Consider the following 23,464-nt stretch of genomic DNA (forward strand, 5'->3'; position numbering starts at 1 on the left):
GATAAATTCTGTTCTGTCTAAATGATTTTTTGGCAATGAGAGATCTAATGCAGTAGGGGAAGAAATGTGTTAACAAATGAGAGACAAAATTTTCTATTTTATGGAAGAGAGGAAAAGACCTATATATTTTTTTTTTCTAATAGAAAAGGAGGAGAAGCAGCATTTCAGATGTAACTGTAGGATACAGGCAGAAGAGAATAAGTGTATTAAGTGATTGTGAATAGCTGGTAAGCCACTAGTAAATGTTAACTCACGTTTATCATAGAATCATTTGAGTTGTAAGGAACCTGTAAAGGTTGTTTAATCCAGCTTCCCTGCAAGGAACAGGGACATCTACAGTTAGATGATGTTCATCAGAGCCCCATCCAGCTTGGTTTTGAATGTCACCAGGGGTGCAGCACCCACTACTTCTCTTGGCAGAAACGTGTTCATGTCGTAGTTAGATTCTTACCATAGAATCATCAACTCATAGAGTGCTTTGGATTGGAAGGGACCTTAAATATCATCTAGCTTCAGTCTAGTTGCTGTTCATTAGATTAGATTGCTCGAGGCTCCATGCAAATTGTCCTTGACTGCCTCCAGGTCTGAGGCATCCACTGCTTCCCTGGGGAGCCTACTCCAGTGCCTCACAACCCTTTGATTAAAAAATTTCCTGCTAGTATCTAATCTAAATATATCCACTTCTAGTTTTAAACATTCCCACTTGTCCTGTCGCTATCAAACTGTGAAAAGTCAGTTTTGCTCCTGTTTATAAGCTCTTTTCAAGTACTGGAAGTCTGCAGTGAGGTGTCCCTGGAGCATTCTCTTCTCCAAGCTGAAGAAGCCCATCTTCCTCAGCCCTTCTTCATGGAAGGGGTGCTCCAATGCTTTCATCATCATCACGGTCCTCCTCTGGAACTGCTCTAGGAGCTCTGTGTCTTTCTTGTGTAGCACTGCCTGAACACAGTACTCCAGATAGGGTCTCATGAGGCAGAGGAGAGGGGAACAATCACCTCCGTCTACCTGCTGGCCATACCTTTTTTTGATGCAGCTCAGGATGCAGTTGGACTTCAGGGCTGCAAGAGCACACTGCTGACTCATGTACAGCTTTTCATCTACGAGTATACTTAAGTTCTTCTCTGCAGGGCTGCTGTCTGGGAGTTCCTCTCTCAGTCTGTGTACATACATGGGATTGCCCTGAACCAAGTGCCGCACCTTGCTCTTGGCTTTGTTGAACCTCAGTAGGTTCAGATAGACCCTCTTCTCAACTTGTTCAGATCCTTCAGCTCTCATTCTGTTGTATCAACTGCACCACTCAGCTTAGTGTTATCACCAAACTTGATCCCACTGTTTATCACTCTAACATAAAAGGCTGCTGTATTGATCAGGCACAATCTGCTCTTGGTGAAGCCAAGCTGGCTGCCTTTGATCAGCTCCTTGTCTTGCATGTGCCTTAGCATCTCTTCCAAAAGGATCTGTTCCATGATCTTCCCAGGCATAGAAGAGAAGAACACCAGGACTCTTCAGTTCTGCTCTTGCAATTGCCCATATTAATCAATGTTAGTTTGTCTGTACTATACTGTTTTCTTCTAAGAGTATCAGAGAATAAATGATACAGAGACATTTACTGAAACTACCTACTGTTTATAATCCCCAAACGACAGTTACTTCTCATAGTACACAACTTAGAATTTCTGTCTTGCTATGTTAATGACCTTCAAACACTGTTAATGCAGCAGAGGACACAGGTCTCAAAAGCCCAAATAGAGAATAAAAAAAAATGGACATTTCTTTGAGTCTTAGAGCCTCCCAGGGTCATTACAGGTATAGACTTGGCCATAAATTGACAAGCAACCTTGTTTGGCCTCAGGCTGTCTGTGAGAAGAGGAGTTTGTAATGATTTGAGGAAAAAAAACCATACCTTGATAGGCTGCCATTTGTTTAAAATCCAGCTGTGGTTCTGTGTTCTGTGTACATACTTTTTCTGTTTATGGAACACCAGATGATAGCCTCTGGCTATAGATTTTCACTGAAAGTCAATCACACTTTTAAATTTCTCAGTACTGACTAATTTACAATAAACACTTCCTAAATGCATTTTATTTTAAAGGAAGGCTAGTAAATATCTATGCGAAAATTTTGCTGAAAGTAACAGAACTTGAAGTGCTGATCTTTTTCCCTAACATGTATTTCTGCCAGTCTTGCTTTTCTTCATTCTATGACAGGTTTTTGAAGTCACCTGGATGTGAACAATGAGCTTGAAATGTTTTGATTGTGTGTCGATATTACAGAATAGAATAGCCTGTAATCATTCTCACTTCTTGAAAACGGGAAAAAATTACTGTAGAAAGCAGACTGAGGGATTTGCCTTGCAGCCTTAAATAAATAATACACTCCTTAAGTAGCCTAGCCTGCAGGTATTGACAACATTCTTTCTTAAGATTTAACCATTTCTTGGTAGTGAGGTAGAACTGAATTAACAAAGACTGTTAAGAAAGAAAACAATCTTTTCAGTGCCGGTGCTTTCACGTGCTAATTTCCTTCCTTTTCTGACAGCTTTCTACATGTTCTTCATCTGCCAAAAATAAATCAAAAGTGATTTCAACTAACAGTAAATCTGAGAGCATATCAATAAAAGACAGTAAAAGCAATAGAGGTATCAGATAAAAGTAAACGTAAGATAATTATCACTTGTGCATCAAAACAAATATTTTCTTGTTTTACAAATAGATGCCTTTGTTCACTAGATAGGGCATTGGAATGGGGTACTCTTCCATAGACTTGTCTTGTTTTTGGACAAATCAGTCATTCTAAATTATAGGTATAATAATACTTCTATTCTTTGAGATCAGTAAATAGAAAGTGCTATACAATTATTAGCATTATTTTTAGATTTTAACCCTAAACTTCCTTGAGAATAGTGTTACATTGCATGCACTGAATTAAAAGGCTGTTGTTGTTTTTTTTTTAATTATTATTTTTGAAACTGTCATTTCACTTTATTTGGCATTTTAATGAGGTAAATAGATAGAATGATTACAAATATAAGCTTTTTTTTTTTTTTTTCCTTTCTTTTACCTGACAATATCTAGTTGAATTTGGAGATCAAGTAAGATAACAATGATGAGCTTTATTTAAGCATTAAGACTGGTTCGTGAACAATTAGAATTCTAAAAACTCTGTTTGCTATTATATTAAAGGCTTGTACTGGCTTGTACTTTTATTGATGTGTTTTAGACTGTACCAAAGACATTCTATATGAGTTTTGATAAGTTGGTTAATTTTTACCTGCATTCCATGTTACACATGTGTAAAATCATGATAAATGTGATTATTTTTTAAAATTTGTTTTACAAGTCTTTGGTGCAACATGAAGTGCTGGTGAAGAATGGGCGTGCTTTAATAGGTCATTCCTCTGAACTACAGTAATGTAAATAAAAAGAATTATGAGATTTCAGGAATATGGCTACTACAATACTGTAAGGCAGGGGTGAGTGTAAAGGACTTCTACCTGAAAACAGCACACGTTGCAGCAATAAACTGTAGAATACAATTTACACATTTCAGAAATCTTTTCTGGTTTAGAAAGATTTTTGTAAAAAAAATTAACATGTTTTACCTGTACAGATTACTTATAATTAATAAAAGTGTCATAGAAATGTGGAAAATTATGTGGCTCTATGCCTAATTACAGGTTTCTGTGCCATATCTCAAGGAAATTTTCTCCGTATTCAAATATTCCTAAACAAACTACATGGAAGAACAAAAATCATTTTTAGAAGAAATAGAAACAATTCCTCTTCTGAATGTCCCTGAGGCTATTACTAGAGAAGTTCCATAAATAATTGTCCCTCTGAGTTTTGCTGCTGGGCCCTATGGAAATATTAGAAAATGAGTATAAAAGAACATTATGAATAATTTCTTGACTATGGAAATCAGTATGAAATTCCTTTAATCAGTTATTCTTTCTCTTCAAGCACTCCGTAGAATTGTTCACTTCTACATGCAGGATAAGCTCCATACCTCTTCATTAACTCAAGAAAATATTTGATAAAGTAACAACTAGAAGCCTTTCACTTGTAGTAGCTAATAGTTGATGTATAAATAAACATATACAATATTTGGTATTCACCTAATACCATATAAAATCTGAAAGCGTTTCATATGAGGGCTGCTCTGAAAGTAATGCCTCCTGTTTTATTATGTTGGTCTACAATATTAGGGGTGGGTGTTGGTGGTATGGCAGTAGAAGTTGAATGTTCCACTAATATTCCATTGCATTTTGTTGCCATGAGACAGATTGCAGAAGAGGGACAATCTGACAAATGGAAGTGTGTAAGATGCATAGGTGTATAACTGAATTCCTCCATGTGGAAAACAATTGCAACTATTAAAATTCATCAGTACTTTCTGAGTGTTTATGGAGACCAAACATTGGATGTGAGGTAGTAGATGATGAATTTCAGCAGTGCATGGTCTATCAAATAGTTTTATGATGCTCTTTGTATCTATTGTAGTAATTATAGAAATAAATAAATTACTCCTGGAGCAACCTATGTATATTATTTTTTTGTGTCCTTTATCATATTCATAGTTTCTTTGGCCCCGATAGACAAATTTCCTTGTATATTACTGTAATCTGTCATGTTATGCACACTAGAGTTTTGGCTTTGTATTTCATTAGTCAATTTTAAGTGGATATGACCAATGATGTTACAGCTTTTGAAAGAATGGAAGAGCTCAGTAGTAACTCTGTCTCCTAGTTTTTGCTGTTTTACTTCAAGGTTTTTGTCTAGTTTGAAAAGTGTATGGTAGGAGTGTGATTCAATAACAGGCCACTGATGTTCAGGAAGGATAGATGTGGTAGAAGCCGCCTCCCACGTTTTTCATTCTAATAGCAAAATTGATGGCTCTTTTCCAATTCAAATAAGCATAGTCACAATTAGTCTTTATTATCCAGAGAAAAAAAACAAACAGGGAATCATAGCTTCATGTCCTAGAGTGTTTGTTATGTAATACTTATTGAATTCATTTGCATGTTTTATGCATATATTTATTATGCTGAAAGCTGATTACCCAATTTCTTCTGAAGTATCTTAAGGTACTGTGCCAGCCCTTCCTAAAGTTAGCAAGCATATTGTTTTTGACAGTCAGGAGAGTTTGAGATTTCTATATTAATTACTCTGTTTACATAAAAATGAGCTTTATGTCATTTGTGTATTCCTATTATACGTATTTTAGAAATTACAGAGTAATTACAGGAATTGCTTAAGCTGCATGTGGTGTCTAATTTAATTTAATAAGATTCAGCTATATCATTTTTCACATATCATAAAACTGGATGTGTGAGACAGTGAAGTCAGAATGAGCTGCTATTATAATATTTATAGAATTCTAAAAATAATGTTAGTTTACTTCACTAATTTCCTTGACCATAAAAATAGTTCAGCTTACTTCCATAATGTGCAAAGTTTGTGAATGTTTGCTACTTCTTTTTTACTTACTTTATGCAATGGAGTGTGCGTCCCTTTTTCTTTCCTTGTAGGTCATAGCTTTTACCATAGCTATAGTCTGTGGTAACATATGTTAGTACACTAAAAGGGATAGCCATTTATCAGACTTGACAAGTGGTGGCTGGATAATAACTTTCCTGTAATGCAGACGCTTTCCTGAATATTTAAGTGCTGATGGTTTGAACACTACAGCTCACCATATTTTAATTGATTTGAGGTTCACTGATTCCCTGACCTCGAAGTAAATACCAGTGCACAGCATGTTTTTATTTTCTTTTAGTTGTCTACCCACGTAGCTGTCTATCCTTCAGTGTTCTACAGGTACTGCAGAAATATACATCGTGCTTGCACATGTAAAGTCATTCTCTGACATGGCACATGATCTGTACATCCAAAAGTACAGATCTGTTTTTAGCTGAATGTGAGTTAAATATTGCTCAGGGAGAAAAGTGCTTGAATAATGAGAAATAACTTTTCACAAAGTTTGATTGCATGAATTAGGAGCACAGTTTATCAGTTGAACAGCTGCAGAGATTATAGACTTGGGAGCCTTGTGCTATGGAAGCCGGATGACCAATCATTTGAGCTATGTTTCTGTTTTCTACCCATTCTTTATAGCCTTATTTCAGGCATTTTTGAAGGAGTCAGTGCACCTTGTAATTATGTCCTTAAGTTCCTTCGCCACGTTTCTTTTGTGGTTCTTTGCAAGGTTTTCTTCTTTTGTTCCATTTTAACTCACAGAAATCTCCTGGATGTTTTTTGTTTGTTTGTTTGTTTCTGCTTCCTGGCTTTTATCTCACCTTGACATCAAGACACATACACATTGCTCCTTTTCCTTCATTTCTAGAAAAAATAAGAACTGCTTTCAGCTATATGGTCAGCAGAAGACATTATAGTGGCAACTTCCAGGTAACACAGAGAGCGAGCAGAAATGATACTTTGTTTCCAGTTTTAGTGCAATCAGTAAATAATGCTTTACTTTCTTTGACAACATCAATGAAAGATGAAAAACTGTACAAAATTGATTGATAAGTTTTTGGTAAAATCCCAAGGGTTTCCTTGCATGCAGTCACTTATGGCTGGAAAAGGCATTTACTGAAAAATTCTCTGTTTAGATAGTAATCATCTATAATGGTTTTTCTGCGTGTTTTGAAGACTGTTTGCTTTGTGAAACATCTCACAGATTAACCAGTCAGGACAAAGTTGGTATAGGCATGTGGTCTTATCGTCCGGTGCTGGGACTGTGTAGACTGGTAAGACTGTCATTTCTATTATCAGAACTGTCAGGAGGCTGAATTGTTAAAGAATAAACAAAAAAATGTGAGTAAGAAGAAATAGGTTCAATTTTACTTCATATCCATATAGAGGAGGAGCTTTGAAAATTGATAGAAGAGACAGATTCAAAATAGAACAGATAATAAGCACACATTATAATTAAATTTTTTATTGCTACTTTCTGGAGAGCAGTGCAATCTAGTAATGCTCTCCAGACAGCGGAAGCATTGGATATGCATAAAGATCAGCAAAGTTGCGCAGCAAATTCTTAAATTGTTAAATAAATAATTGTTAGAATAGTTAGTTCTAAGCAGGAAATAAAACCATAACATAAACATTTAAATATTAAATAGATGCATAGAAAACTTTTTCCAGCTACACAGTAACACTGCTTCACTGAGCAAACAGCTTTAATTATTTTGTTTTACTTATGTTAATTACACTGATCAGTATACTGACATTTGCTTTCAAGACATTTATTTTTAATGAAATGAAGAAGTAAGTCATGTTTATATGAAACAGAATAAGCAAGCTGTAATGAGAAGTTTAATACTTTTCTGCAAGTTAAAGTATATGAATAAGCATGAGAAAAGCCCCTTTATATTCTTCCTTTCCTGTATTCTGACTTGAACGTTAGTGTTATTTTCAGCAACAGACTATTGAGTGTGAGTGTGCTGATTTAATCATTTTCTGCTAAAATATATGCAAAATAGGTCTGATCCTCGTGATACAGTAAATCACAGTTTAAACATATTTGATTTTTATTTCTCAATGGAGAAGGAGTTAGAACTAGCAATTACAGCAGTCCTTCTCCTTCAGCAAATTGCTCAGGATTGAGCTGAATCTTTTTAATGTGGACATGGCACACAACTGGAAGCTCGTATAGTAGGTTTGTTAGTATAGTATTAATTCTTTTTAATTGCTGCATACTGTTTTTTTGCACATTTCTATGCATGAGGCATAACAAAGAGAAGGAGTTAGTCATGGAAAGTCAAGGAAAAATGCAATTTATTACAGGTAAAGGATTTTGGTGATCTTCTGAACTGTAAATATGGCATATAAACAGAGTGAAAAAGTTTGAATACATAACTATATGATTGAACATAAATGACATAAATAATAGAATTGTATCAGTAATATATGTGTTCAATTCCCCTTTTCAAATTACTTGATCTAGACAAATTATTTAGACCATCCACTTTTGGTAGGTAAATATATTCAAAAATAGAGTGAAATTCAGTAATGTGGAAATGCGTATTTTACAATTACTCAATTTTAGACCAAAAAATCCCCAATTTTTAATCATCATCATTTCTTTATGCTACCTGTAACATAAACTCCAATGAGAAGAACTTTATTTAATCAATTTTTATTTACCTTAATACTCCTTTTTTGCTTGATGCTCTAAAATTATTTCATGTATCTGTAGTACTGCATTTTACCTGTATGTAAGACAGATTCCACAATAACACAAATTTAGGTTAGTAATGGGTTTATGCATATATACACTAACCTAGACATGATTTTGTTACTATATTAACATATTAACTGGTGGGTACTGGATTTTTCTTAGGACTTGTATATGTGTATGTGTATACAATCACATACTAAATATCACATATACCTATTATATACAGATAGTTATTTTTCATATAAATCTGTACATATAATGTCTATTTTTCTTTAGCATGGAGATGCATTCTTTTTCATAGTGGTATAGATCATTTTTTCCTCGGTCAGTTTTATTGAGTGAGGTCTTACTTTACTCTGAAGATTGTCATGCATTTAGATGATTATTTTTCTACTTTCTTCAGATTCTTTAATGACTTAAAAAGCCAGTGACCAAATCATGGAATGAGAGGAATGCTGAAGTTGGTGTCCAAGCTCTATTCCTTTTTATGCGTTTGAAATCATCTTTAGTCAGTGAGAAAACTGACTGTATAAGTTAGTTTCATATGCTAGAAGTTCATAAGAGGAATCATTAACATGCTATTTTGAGAAAGATGATGACACCAAATTCAGATTTTTCAAAACAAATGTTGTCCTGCTATATTCTTCAAGCTGATTTAATGAGCTGTAACATTATTATTTTTTTTTTTGCCAAGACCTGAGTCCAAATCCATATTTTTTTTTTCTTTGAGAACTGGTAATTTGTGTAAGAAATCAGACTGTAAATAAATTTCATACCTTGGCTTTTCTTTTGTATGCTAATTTCAACAAATATGGTGTTAAGAGGAATGAAATGTCAGGGGTTAGCAGTGAGGTGAAACATCAACAGACTATCTTCCCCTTACATGACCACACAAAAGCTGATGGATATCTCATAGCTATATCTCATAGATATTTATATTCTATAAATCAAACTATTAAATATATGAAGAAAAACAAACAAAACAAAACAACAAACATCCACCAACAACAACCAAGAGAGAATTTAGATTTTTTTCCTAAAATTGAATTGGAAGATTAAGGTTTTATTGTCTTCCAAAATACATCTGGTCCAAAAATATTGTCACTTATCCTTCAAGAATTTAGAAATATATACATATATATTTCTAAATTCTTGAAGGATAAATGTATATACATATACATAAATATATGTATACATTGCATTCTAATATAAGTAAATTTTCTGAAGTTTTAGATGTGATGATAATTCCTAGCGTTTCTTCCTCCATATGTAAATCTTATTCCCTGGATGAATCATGCATCATATGGAATTCATGAGGAAGCAATGAGGACTCTTCTCAGACTGTGAAATGCTTTAGGAAGTCCACGTACATTCTTAGATGCACTTCCATTCTTTCTGTAACTTGCTTTGCCAGTGGGATGAGATCCTTACTGCACAACTTTTTAATTGTTGAATTCTCAACCACTAAAGAACGTCTCTTGATTTGCAGACCTCATGCAGACAACTGGAGCCCTTATTCCGTAGCTTAGGCTGTCTTTTAACAGAAAGGAATCAGACCATTCCGTTCTGTCACACTGCTAAGTTTTTTACAAGCTATTCAGTGTTATCAAAGATTAACAGATCAGTTCAAAAAGGATGCAATTTGTCATTCATGATGGTTTTATCTTTGTCATTACTTCTTGCCCAATTGTTTAGACTCTGCGCTAGCTGGAATGCATTTTTTACTCCCTGTTTGGAGACCAGATATAACTATGATACCATGCATGATCTAGAAACAACTGTCTACGAAATAATATCTACCTCCATTATGATATGGGCAGAAAAATACATGCTGTATGTTTTACTTACGTGAACACAGTGTCAGTGTTCTAAAATTAGATTTTCTGTCACAAAGCCTCTCTGGTTAGATAATTAGATCTTTGCTTGTAACTAAATTTACCTTATGTTGTTTTGTAGTGAAAAGAGCAAGAGAGAGGCTTAAGAAGTTCCCCATGGAGGTCTTTTATTTTTATCCAGCCTAATTCTCTTTTAAAAATCAGAAATTATATGCATATCCAGCAGTAGAGATGCAGATAGGGATCAATATCTAGACTCACCACAACTAGCAAAAGATCCTTTCTGGTCTGCCCATGAGGAACACTGGCTGCACAAGAGAAGAATTCTAATATTGCTGCAAAAGTGCTGGAAATAGTACAGGAACTGAGTTTGATCACTGTACGATATCCCAGAGCAGTCATGCTCCCAGATTCAATTCCTATTCCTTTCATGCCAAGTGAGTTGTGTAAATAAGCCAACATAGGGACAAACCAACCCTTTGATTACTCTTAATTACTGGAATATCTATGACAGAGATATAATTGCCATTGATTCCACTCTGATCTTGATGTTAGCATCAGTTACGCTACCTTTGATGTAGTAGGTATCACTACATCATGCTACCAAGAAAAAGAACAATTTTTAGGTTTTAATTCATGGCTGAGGTTTGGTAGACTTTAGAACTTGCTAGTCTTTGCACTGTTGGAGGAAATTAGTTTATGCAAGAACTAACCTTATGTTAAGAAAATAGGATGTCAGTTTAGTTAAACTTTATTCATGCAGAATTGTTTGCCATCCTCCATTTTGAAGTCAAAATATACTCTAAGACTTGAACAGAGACACTCTTGTTCCTAATTTTATAATAATTACAGTTTTCAGTTTTAAAATCCCACTTAGTAAGGTGGGAATTAACACATACAAAATGAAGAAGTAGCTGCAAGTATCTAAAGTATAATAGGTATATATAATAGATAAAAATCAAGAAGTGACTAAGAAAGGCTTATTTATTTAAAAGTCTAGAAAGAGTGAAAGTTCTATTTTGGAAAGAATAGAAGGAGCCTCCAGGTCTGTGTTGAAATAGTTACACTGATGATAGTCCTATTAGGCAGCAATCTTACTCATTCTATCTTCAGCAGAATGCTTAACTGTATGTCAACATTCCCAGCTGAGATGACAGCTTGACTTTGGGTGGGTAGACATTTTATGCTTCTACCACAATTTTTTTTCTCACTGTTCAGCTACATCCCTAGAGAGAAATTTTTTTAAAGGAAGGAAAAGTACAGAAGGATTTTTTGACTACAGAGGCGTACTTTTTTTTTATTTGTTTGCAAGGAACATGCATGTTCTCTCAAAAATAATTACTACTTGGTAAAAAAATATTTTACACATCTCTTTGTGTGAACTCCACATTGTTTTCAGGTGCTTTGTATTTCAGAGAAATGTGAGATTTACAAAGAGTAGTGCAAGGTCAAGCATAGACATTAAAGGCCACTCTTAGCACAGTTTTGCATATCAGAAGACCTAAAATTAAGACTCTACAGGAGTTTTGTGAAAACATCACTTTATATTCCTAAATTAATCACAGTATCAGCCTTGCTTATTCTCTTTATGAGAATTGTGTCACTGGCAGTAAATACTTGGAACTTAGTTTGTCAATTTGTCTATTTTCTGTTGTGAATACACAGGAAAAATTGAATTTTCACTACTGTGAGAAATCTGTATTAATTAAAAAGACTTTCAAGAGAACCAATAAAGGGTTGGTTCTCTGGTGAGTACTGGATGCATACTTGGGTCTCACTGAAAGAAATGCCTCTTATTTATTTCCATGGAAATTACAACATCTATAAAGAGCACAATGGCAGTATTTGATAGAGCAAATTCTTGGCTACAAAACACTATTTTTCAACATAGTCACCACCATTAGCTATGCATTTTCATTCACTATCGATGAACAAGAGCTTGCATGACTTGCTTTTAAAAATTTGCATGTCTGTTCAGGCAAATGGTTTGTCTTTCACGTCACAGTTGCTGCTGCCGAAACACACCAACCACTGCCTGACTGTGCTCACATCCACTATTAAGTTTCCATAAACATTCAGCAGGCATTGATGAACATCAGTAGGTGCTGCTTTTTCTGCATGGAGGAATTCAATTCCATGCTTTTGTTCCATACATGTTTCTATGTCAGATGTCTGTTTTGTCAGACTGATCCTCTGCTGCCATCTGTCCCACGGAAGCAAAATGTAACAAAATACTAATGGGAAGGATCAGCCTCTACTCCCATACCACAAACATCCACCTCTGATGTTATGGGCCAACATAATGAAATAGGAGGCATTACTTTCAGAGAAGCCTTCATACATCAAGTAATTCTGTGCTAGTGTTTTGGTGTTTTTTTTTTTTTTTTTTTTTTTAATTATTTTGTACATTTTCATTATTATTTCTATTTACACATTCATTTTTAAATCTTTTTTACTGCATTATTTTTCATATTCTCCTTATTTTTATGGGAGAAGAGCTGATACCATTTTAAAACCGTGTCAGAGGAAATAATTACAAGAAATACAATTACTTGTAAATAATTACCTTTTTGTTTTATTATTACTGTTTATCTGAAAGGACTAGAAAAAAAATGACATTCTGCATAAATACAATGTTGGTAATAAATATACAGCAGTTAATGGTACACTTGATGGTTCAGGACAAGCAGTTAAAAAGTAGCAGTCATACTGCTAATTCTGACATGCAACATCATGTCAGAATTAGGTCACAAGGTTGGAAATTATAGTTTACAGCTTTTGATTCTTGTCTTTCTAGGAGATATTGGATAAACCACTTTACCTTCAAAATTAAGCAAGTTTAAAAACTACTAATGTATGTTATGAAAATGATGCGTGAATTACTGACTATTTTGAGCCCTAAATAATTATTTGAGATTTTAACATGAAACTTCCTCAGACGTCATCCTAATTTCAGGAATAGAATTATTCTTGCTCTTAGAAATGGTTAGTGATTATTTTTGTGATGTTTGTTTCTGTGCCATAAAGAAGTTTTGTTATCATGAAAACTTGCCCTTTCTATGAATCTTACATTGTTTAAATTTAGCACATGGCCTTAGTTTGACAAGAATACATTGGTCTTAAGGGCAGTTATGGGAATCAATACTCTTTGTCCTGTACGGTTCTGTCTTTCACACAACACTATGCAAACTTTGTTTGCTTGCTGATGCACAGGTCAGCTGTTCTGGTTTGGGTTAGATTTGTAGGCTGGAGAGTCTTATTTTGGAGGTCGAGCCCGCTTTATTTTAACAAATCAGTTACTGAAAGTGTGATTGCTGGCCTGAACATACTCATCTCTGTGAGAGGACACCAGGGAAACACATGCATGTTTCAGTGTGTTTTTTTAGGTCTGAATTATAATTAATGACTTCTCTTTTAGTTCAGTTAGGTCTTCCCTTTACTACATTGAACAATAAGATAATCTATGAAGAGTAGGAAGGTGATCATTTTATTTCCTATACCTAGCACTGTACTCAGTTGAATTAAAAGAAATACAAACTTTACAGCTTCTGACAAGGAATTTCATTATATCCTTGCTAGTAATTAAGCAGAAGGCAACTCTTACTTTGTCCTTTCTTGCTATGTGTTGATAATTGCCTAAAAATAATAAAATAATGAAAATATTTTACTGTGATAAATATACGTGCATAGTAGTTTTATGGGTTTGGGATTTTTTTTGTTTGTTGGCTTGTTTGTTTGTGTCTATGTGTTTTGTTCTTGTTTTTGTTTGTTAGTTTGTTTTTGGTGTTGTTTTTTTTTTTTGTTTTTTGTTTTTTTTTGTTTTTGTTTTTGTCTTGAATGGGAATGCTGGAAATCTGTAGTTCCTGCGAGATTAAGTGAAGTGGCAAAAGCCTGTCTGCGGGATGTAGCCTACTGGAGGCAGAGTGAATTATTAGTTTGTATCAGATAAGCCACGTTCATTGTGCGTGCAGCAAAACATTGAAGAGTTATCATATTTGAGAGTTAGGCCTTGGAGGAGAAAAAAACCTGAACATTTAAAAATCTGGTATTAAGATAAACCCTGAAGTCTTTGTTTAGCATCTTGGAATTTACAGAAGGCTTACTTGGAATTTTTCCCAAGTGAAAGCTAGAGGCCATAACCTTACCCGGCAACAAACTGGCATAGTTCCCGTGAAGTCAAACAACTACAATGTTTGAAGCAGTTGAGGAGACAATTCTCCTTTCACAATAGAGGCTGGTCATTATTATGACCCTTTCTCCTTGTTTTATTATTTTTTATTTTTTAATCTTCAGAGAGTTTTGAAGCATTAAAAATTCTCCTCTTGGTCAGGAATATTGGTGAGAAGTATGCAGATGGATCACCCTGTGTTTTAGAGCTGGAATGCCTAACTCATTACCTAAATTATTTTGCGGTCAAAGGGGAATGTAGCTGCAATTTTCTGTGCAGATGGAATAAGTATTTTACAGAGAAGTCTAGTGTATCTATTAATCTAATTCAGAGAAGCAGATAGTGAAGAGTTCTGTTCTGTGACAGCCTCACCATTAACAATATCCCAAACTTGATTTTATTTCTTCACTTTTTAGGGGCTGAAAATACTGTAGCTAAGATTTATTATGTCATTGTCGTCTCTGCCTTTCCTCTGTCTCATCTGTATTCTTTACAGAGCCTATAAACATGGGCTGTCAGCAAGCTAAACCTGTCAGATTTTCACTTCCCCCCTCCTCCGTCGGCTACTATGTTGCCCGGGAAAGAGCCCTGCGTGCTGCATCCTCACTATGATTCTCATCATCGCATCTCATTCATCACTCTGACTCCAAACTCTGCTCAACACATTAGAAAAAAGGTCAGGGATGTGAAAAGGAAAGAAAAATAAACAACTACCCAGCGGAAGCGGTTAAGCTGCAAGAGACGTGGGAGGTAAGATCGGAGCCAATTTCTCTGCCAGCAGCTGTACTGGGCATAAAGTACTTGCTATACAAGTTCTAAGTGTTTTAAGCAGGAGGGTTGTGTAGGGGTTTCCTGCATCTCCTTGTTTATTTCCCAGCACAGAAGCAGATAGCAGACCTTAGTTAAAGATGAAAGGTTATAAAACTTTTTATAAGTAGAGTAAAGATGACAAATTGGTTGCTGAGTGACTGCAAACCTGATAGCAGGCGAGATTTGGACTCGGGAGTCTGATAAACATCCTTGCAGTGATGAAGAAACAAGTCCTATGTTGACTTTATAAGCCAAACTTTAAGAGGCTTTTGATTGGAGGTGAGGGAAATTTTGTGAGGGGGAAAAGAAGTGGTTTTATAGGAAGCAGTAATCTTCCTGTAAGTGTGATCAGTTTCTTCCTATGTGCTGCTGCACTCTCAGTGCAGTTAGGCAGAATTTATCTAAAATGTGATTCTGGCTTACTTATATCCCTTCTCCATTTTCCTCACTGCTGCTTTGGCCTTTTATCACTGAGCAGGTTTGTTTACTTGATTGAAAATTACATTTTTTTTGCCTTCGTGTTATTTTTTTTCCATCCTCTTGGCACCTTCTACCATAAATAAGCTGTTAACTCTTTCCTTACTTGAATTTTAAAATCCACATTTAGAATATTTTTCTAATATCATGCCAATAATTTCCTTCACTCAGCAAATAAGGGAAACAAAGAACATATAAATATAATATATATATATAATATATAAAAATATATAAAAACAAGGCTGAGCTTAAAATAGATAATTTGTAAAACTCTTTTCAGAAGAGTGTGATGCAAATAAATTAACTTGTGTAACCATAATGTGTTTATCTCAGAAATGTTACTCAGGTTATAAAGATTTCAGTTTACAGTGTCATTTATGAATGCAATAATTAGTTAAGAATTTGAGAAGGCCTCTGATTGTATCATTACATCCAGCAAGCAGGATGACTTTTGTCAAATAGTTGGGAATATATGTAAATATCTTCATTGACTAGTAATGTTTTTAAAGAAAGTATTTGTGACTGTGCTTTATATGAGCACAGATCATTCATACTCCAGCCTTTTCAAATATGTACCATCTCCAACTCAGACTAAGAGCTAGCTTTTCTACTTTATATGCTATTTAAGCTGAATAGAGAAGGTCAGTATACTGATTGTTTGATACTTGTCATTACAAGTAAGAGGCCCTTGTGAAATTACCAGGCAAATAATAAAACCAAACCAAATAAAAATAACGGGATTTAGGAAAAAAAAAAAAAAAAAGAGAAAAAAGAAAAAATTAAATGTATAGAGTAGATCCTGTGATGCCCTTTCAATGCAATACTTTGGAGGAGGGTTCCAAATGTGATAATCTCTGTGCTGCTTGTTGTTGAATGTTGAAAGGGAATGCTGCAGTACATTTTTTATCTATTCCCATTCTTACTAAGCATTTGCTGTCCTGCTTATGTTGAAAAAGGGTTGTAGAGTTCTTGGTCTGAAACTATATACCTTCTAACAGAATTATCTTGTGGGAAGAATATAGCACAGTCTGGGGAGAAACTGGTTATGACTCTGACAAGGAACTTCTATATAAGAAAATAAAATAGGGAATCGCTAAATTCATCTAATCCTATGCAGGTGTTCATGTTTTCCTCAATAAATGATGCTGCTCTCAATTCCATTAGGCAGCTTGTCCTTTCTCTGCTCATCATACTCATGGACTGATAGTAAGGAAATGCATCACTTTTGAACCCAATGAATATCCTAGCTTTAGGATAGCAGGAGAGGTTAGCACCACTGCTTCAGGCAACTGTATGAAGGCATTATATGTATTTATCTGTGTGATAAGCCAGTGAAGAGTAAAAAGGCAAGCTGAAAAAAGAAAAAGCTGTGCACATGAAGTGAAGATACGCAGACAACAGACAGTTCAAATTCAAGCTGAGGCTAGATAAATTCTAGATTAATGTGAATCGTGGGGAGTAAAATAAATTGTGAAGAACAGGAATGAAAGCACATTAGAAAGGAGGAATACATTTTGGTTCATACAACCTACTGTATCCTGTCAAGTATTGTGATACAGCAGAGCTCAGTACTGACATGACTCTTCTAGCCCTAATATGGAATGACTCATACTTCATAATAAGGAAACAAGGCATGCTAGAAATTTCAGACTTGTGAAGAAGGAGGTTTGAAAGACATATTGTGTTGTATCTGTAAAACAGAAATACAGAAATTAGGGAATGAATGTGAGTGACTCTTCATGAAGCACGTGTCACTGTAATAGCAACAGCAACAGCAGTGACAGTAGGAAAATGGTGATTTTTCCTCTGAAAGAAAAACAGAGGAATATCAAAGTTTTAGAATAAATTATGGAAAGAAAATGGGATTATTTAAAAAATGAGAAAGACAGAAATAGAAGGTTTTGAAGTGAATAACTTGTAAAGCAATACAAATAATGTTGTTATCAACCACACCACTGCAAATATAATATTGATGTGATAGAGAAAAAGAGGGAAAAGTTCAGGAGCTGATGCTTACCTCCTTATTGATGTTCGGGTCTCAGACAAAACACTGTTAATAGCACACTGATGTTTGGCTGTTGGGGCAAAGATGCTACAGTGATAGTGTAGGGCACGGGACATAGTGGGGCCAGGACCCCTGCACTGAGCACTGGTGAGGCCACACTTAACGTATTTTGTTCAATTTTGTGCCCCTCACTACAAGAAAGACATTGAGGCCCTGGAACGTGTCCAGAGAAGAGCAACAAAACTGATGAGGGGTCTGGAGCATAAGTCTTATCCTTATAAGACTGAGCTGAGGGAGCTGGGATTGTTTAGCCTGGAGGAGACTCAGGGGAGACCTCACTGCACTCTACAGCTTCCTGAAGGGAAGTTGTGATGAGGATGGTTTGGCCTCTTCTCCCAGGCAACAAAATTGACCCAAGGAAACGGCCACAAATTGTGCCAGAGGAGATTTAGATTAGATATAAGGAAAAAGTTTTTTCTCTTACAGAGTGGTCAGGCACTGGAATGACCTGCCCAGAGAGGTGGTGGAGTTGCCATCTCTGGCAGTGTTCAAGAGGTGTCTGGATGAGGAGCTATGAGATATGTGTTAGTAGCTTGTGGTAGTAATGGTAATGGGTGGACGGTTGGTCTTGTACATGTACATGTACAAGATGATTTTGTACATCCTTTCCAACTTTGTGATTCTATGATCACGCTAAATGAGGCTGGGAATCATTGCATGCCACATGACACCATGCTGTGGGCAGTTGTCTGAGAGTGTCTTCTGCTTCAGGATTGTGGGGCATCAGGGGAGGCAAGGTGGATGAAACCCTGTGGTGCTGTGGGGCATTGGTCACTGGGCAGTTGAATTTATTGCCATGCATCTGTCAGCACTTGGTGAGTAATTGCACTGTAGCGACATACATTGTTATCAGCACATTTTTGTTTCTGTTTTTCTCTTCTGTCTTAGAAAATAGTTTTATCTCAACCAAGGAGTTCTATTTTGTTTACAGTTACCTCCTCGTCCCTTTGAGGGGTAATGAGCAAATGGTTGTGTGGTGCTGAGCTACAGTCTGGTTACACCTCCATAATGGATGTATTGGGAAGAAAAAAACTTGTAGCCATTTTATCCGCTGTCATCAAGAAGATTGCTTCAGTTATCTTGATCAGTACCAGATGAGAATGAGGTGCAAAGGAAAGATTACTTTGCACTGAGACATGAAGTGTTCTTTTATGCTTCTGTAACAGTGTAAACTAGCATATTGAAGCTGGCAGGCTGAATCTGATAAATACTTCAAATTTAAAGTCATGTATAAGAAAGACAAATGACTATGTAACTTCTTTCTCTTGAATATATAGTAGTGTTATTACAAAATGCACTACTGTCTACGTAGCTATTGTTTGCTTGCTGGTAAATGTTGTTTAGAGGGCTGCATTATGCTATGGAAAATTATCCTTCACTGAAATATGAAAGGCAGGCATTTAAAAATCTGACAGCTGGGGTGATCTCTTTCCAACGACTGACTCTTCTCATTGAGCAAAAATTTGTTAGCATTCATCATCTAATAAATATCAATGTTATATGATCAAACTACCCCCTTTCAGTTTCTCACAACATCTAAATTAGAGTTGATTTTCCTCAGTGTGAATCAGTCTTTTAGTGCAGTACTCTATTTTTGCCTCTGATACATTCTTAAGGAGGATCATTTTAAATACACAAAGTTCACTGTCCATGCTTGGCAGCTCACCTAATTGAAATCAATTAGAAGAAAAAAAAAGTAGAAAACGGTCTAAGATAAATTTGCAAAATGAGCCACATCATTCCTTTCTTACAGATCACTGAAATAAAAGTCTGCTGTTAAGGTTGCTGAATACAGAATTTTATGCTGTACTCAAACAGCTCTTACACCTGTGCAAAAATGTCACAGTGACTTCATTTCACTGGTAGAATGTGGATTTGTATATTGCATATGACAGTTCTAAGTACTGGATTACACTCTAGTCAGCATTGGGAATGTAAAAGGATGTACTACTTTAATGATTTACATGGCTGTTGACCCTTGTTCATCTTCTGGCATCTTACCTTCTATTTGACTCAATTTTAAAACAAACAAACAAACAAACAATCAAACTTGCTATATGTAACTAGGAAAAATGAAACACATTTAGATTTCTGTTTGAGAATAGTTAGTACTCTTATTTTTCATACAAAATCCTTCTTGGAGTTCTCTGCTTTTCTACTCCAACCTGAGTTTTATTAAGGTATCTTTGAAAGTGAAAAGATGGGGATTCCAGAAATTTGCATACTGACAAAGCATTTAGGGTCTTATCTTTACCATTGGTAGTTCTTTTGTTGTTGTTTGTTTGCTATTTATAATGGCATTATTTGATAGGTATTGTGCTATTCCAACTACTGAGATATCTGGATTTTGGATTTTATTTTTGCTTTCAATTTAGTCTACAAAATTGTCATGATTCAAAAAGACTTCTGAGTTCTAATGCTTGTCTCTTCAATGAAAATCACTGTCTAACATCATTAGAGCATATATCCTTTGATTGTGCTGCTTTAGTGTACCTTTTCTTTATCTGAGGAAAACCCAAATATTCCAACAACATTTGTCAATTTCAAACTTGTTGTGTGAATGTAAATGAAGGTACATTTTTTGAAAGAATACATTCTTTTTTTGCAGTTTTATTGTTTTTCATATTTAAATGGGAAACTCTGAAATGGTTTAAAGCTATTCATGGGTGATCAAGCTTAAGTACTAAATTTATTTTGTTTCCACTTTCTTTCATATGCTGCTATTTGAAAATGTACAACAGTGATGGCGGTTTTATTTTCTTCAAGTCATAGCCTGTAATATTTTTTAAGAACCCTAAGATTAATTGTATTTAAATTCCATAATGGCACTCCAAAAATTACTTTTTAAGAAATCTATATGTCGTATAAAATTCAGAAATTAATTGGAATTGCAAAATTATAGAGAGAAAATAAAAGAAAAAATAAGCAAAACATTTTCTTCAAAAGCTCAGCCAGAGCATTTATTGTTAGTCTTACAAGAATTTTGCAAAGCAGTTGAAATGCAAACTACTCACTGCATTATGCATTATATTTATTATTGGCACTGTAGTTAATATGTTCTTGGCATTCTTTCACAAATTGCAATAATGGCACATAATGAGATCTTTCTTTAATGCACCAGGTGTAAAAGTGCATTATTCAGGATTTCTCAGGCAACCGCTGGAATCTAATCAACACATTTGCAAACAACTGGAGATACTCAGCACCCTGGTGTGCAACTTGCAACAATCTTATGACAGTTGAGACATGTTTTATCAAGTGTATTGTAAAAAATATACAATTAAGAAGAGCTCTTTTGTCCACCAAGGAGAAAATCCCATAGAATTTTATATCTTGGCTTGAAATTTTTAGCATCAAATCAAGGGTATGTTCTCCAGAGAAAATTATTCTCCCTCCCTTTTCCTTTGAAAATGCTTAAAATGTGCAGATGGTGGCATGTGTATGCCTAGAAATGGACAAAATATTCTTGTTAGTTCTCTCTGTTCAAAACTTGTATTTTAATTAAGCAGAAAAAAAAATCTGTCAGGGCTGAATAGCTGCAACTTTTGTTTCAGTTGGACAGAAATACATCTAATCCTGTCATGCGCTGTTGATATGGCACTTATTAACTTCAGATTTTGTAAAGCATCACACCAGCATCTCCACTTCAATATAAAATGCTTGTGTAATGACATGGGAACATGACTGGGTGTAACACATTCTTCACGTACAAAGCATTTTCCTGATAATAAATTCTTTGTCAAGCAACTTTTTACTTAAGATATCCTCAGGGGTTAGTGGATGCTGTGCACGACAGAGGAACTTTACAGTGCAATCATTCTGAGCATCAGCTTATTCATGTTTTTAGTTTAAAAAATATACCTTGTTTCTAAATATTAGTTTCCAACTCATGCATTTTTTTCCCTCTTTCCTTGTGATACTGTTGCACTCCTAGGTTAGCACATCAAAAACACAGAGAATAAAAATAATAATCATAATAATTGTAATAAATTAAAAGATCCCCAGAGGGATCTTAAAGTGTTGTTTCTCCAGATGGATTCAAGAAAAATAGGTAAGAACATCATCCACTGGTGTCCAAAGTATGTTTCTTCATTTCTACTCAGTGTTTCAATAGCGAAAAATTGTTTATGAAATTTTATTTACTGCCTTTTGACTGGATATCTGAGTTAACTGCAGTAAAAATGAGCCAAACTCAAATATTGCAGTATCGGTTGAAGTACTTTCTGATTCATTTTATTTTTACTTATTTTGTGAATTAGAAGGGAAAATGCCCTATAAAATTTCTATAAGTTGACTTTTTAAAAATTTCAATTCCTAATTAAAGGAAAATCTAAGATGTGCCATGTAAAAATGTACCTCTAAAACATCTGGGGCTTAAAATGTGTAATATTTAAAACGGGCTTCTGTGACATATTAGAACTACTTAAAGATGGTGATACAAGAAGATGAAAGAACACTAAAAAAACAAAAAAAGACAACTTTAATTTTAGCTTGTTTAAAGGCGCTTCTGGGGGAAAAATGGAAATTGATGCATTTCTTTCAAATATTTAAGCAGTATTAAATCTGCCACATTTTAAAAGGAATAAAAAAAACTTACACTGCTTTTTAAAACTATTTTTCAGGATGGAATAACTTAACAGTGGTTTGAGCGATTGTGATTTGCAAAATCTTTTACTTATATATACATGAATGGTACAAAGCCAGTTTCATTCTAGACTCAGCTTCCACACTTGGAAAAAAAAAATTTCAATATAAAAAAAACTTGAACATGTTCGTTAACAAACTATATTGCCTATAACTTCACTGTTGGCTCTGGAAAGGAGGAGGGTTTTTTTTTAAGTTTACTCTTAGCTAAAATCCTTTGGAAATACAAAAAAAGCTCCCTATTTCTTAACATAAAATCTAACTGTACACATTCAAATTTTACAAAGATATATTCCTTTTCACTTGATGGAAATTAATTTTAATTTGTTTCTATTGATACAGAATGGTATTAATGGAGATACCCACTTTTTGTGTTGGTTTTTTTTTTCCCCCTCAGTGCATTTCTTTATTTCTAAGGTTAGAAATGATTAATCTCTTACAATACTTTACTATTGAAAGTTTTTTCACTGAAAAGCACTGTCTTTTATTTAAGGATCTCCCTTTTTTGTTTTCTGGCTGATATCCTTTCATACCCTTTTCCATTTGAATCTCAACTTTTCTGTCTTTAAACCATGATAAATTTAAATGAAAGCATTAGTCCCAGCTGTATTGAATTGCTGTTGATGTCCAAACTCAAATTCTGTGTAGCTCAGTCATGCTTTTGTTTCTTATTCCTGCCCCCAAGTAGAGGAATTTATCTTCATTTAAAACCTGCTTTGCCATTTTGTTATTTTGTCTCTTACCATCCTATATGAATTAACTCCAACACAAATACTAGGGCATAGTTATTTGCTTAATCAAAAGCCTGTCTTTTGTTTTAGTTTTTTTAATAATATTTAGTAATATTTTTTATACCCTACTGTATTTGCTTTCGTAAAATATTGTTTGGTTACTGTGGTGGGTTCAGGTGAAAGCGCCTATCCAATTTTTAGCTATTTTAATGCTTACATAACCAAAAATAAGCCTTAGTCTGAGGTCAAAATTGTGTGAGTTTAGCTCTCCAATTTGCTAGAAACATAGTTGTTCTGTATTCTATTTGTAGAAGGAGAATTTTATTTCTTGCTTTTCAAAGATAATGTAAGTATGAATTCCTTGCAGACTATAAGACTTTTGAATTCTTTGAGAAAAGGAGGACCACACAGATAAATATCTATTACTAGAATTAGATGGTAAGCCTATTATTCTGAAAAGCACCAAGACAGTGAAATTACATGTTATTATTATTCAAGAAGGATACATTAAATCATGGTCATTTTATTCAAGAAGGATACATTAAATCATGGTCAT

At 34.7% G+C, this 23,464-nt stretch overlaps 1 long non-coding RNA gene across 2 annotated transcripts in view; it reads right to left on the reverse strand.

Annotated features, from left to right (window-relative positions):
- Positions 1-5,353: 5,353 nt before the first annotated feature.
- LOC122178957 overlaps positions 5,354-23,464 on the reverse strand; it is a 63,117-nt gene continuing 45,006 nt past the window's right edge. Inside the window, exons 4-5 of one of the 2 annotated variants that reach the window (XR_006178500.1) lie at positions 8,145-8,209; positions 5,354-6,335 (exon numbers count right to left, since the gene is read on the reverse strand). This is a non-coding gene — a long non-coding RNA (uncharacterized LOC122178957). Of the gene's footprint in view, positions 6,336-6,606; positions 6,784-8,144; positions 8,210-23,464 lie in introns of those variants that run through there. The other variant, XR_006178499.1, reaches the window with a different exon arrangement.

Source organism: Lagopus leucura, unplaced genomic scaffold (assembly GCF_019238085.1).
Source record: "Lagopus leucura isolate 7727_CA_CO unplaced genomic scaffold, USGS_WTPT01 Super-Scaffold_100002, whole genome shotgun sequence".
Lineage (NCBI taxonomy): Eukaryota > Metazoa > Chordata > Aves > Galliformes > Phasianidae > Lagopus > Lagopus leucura.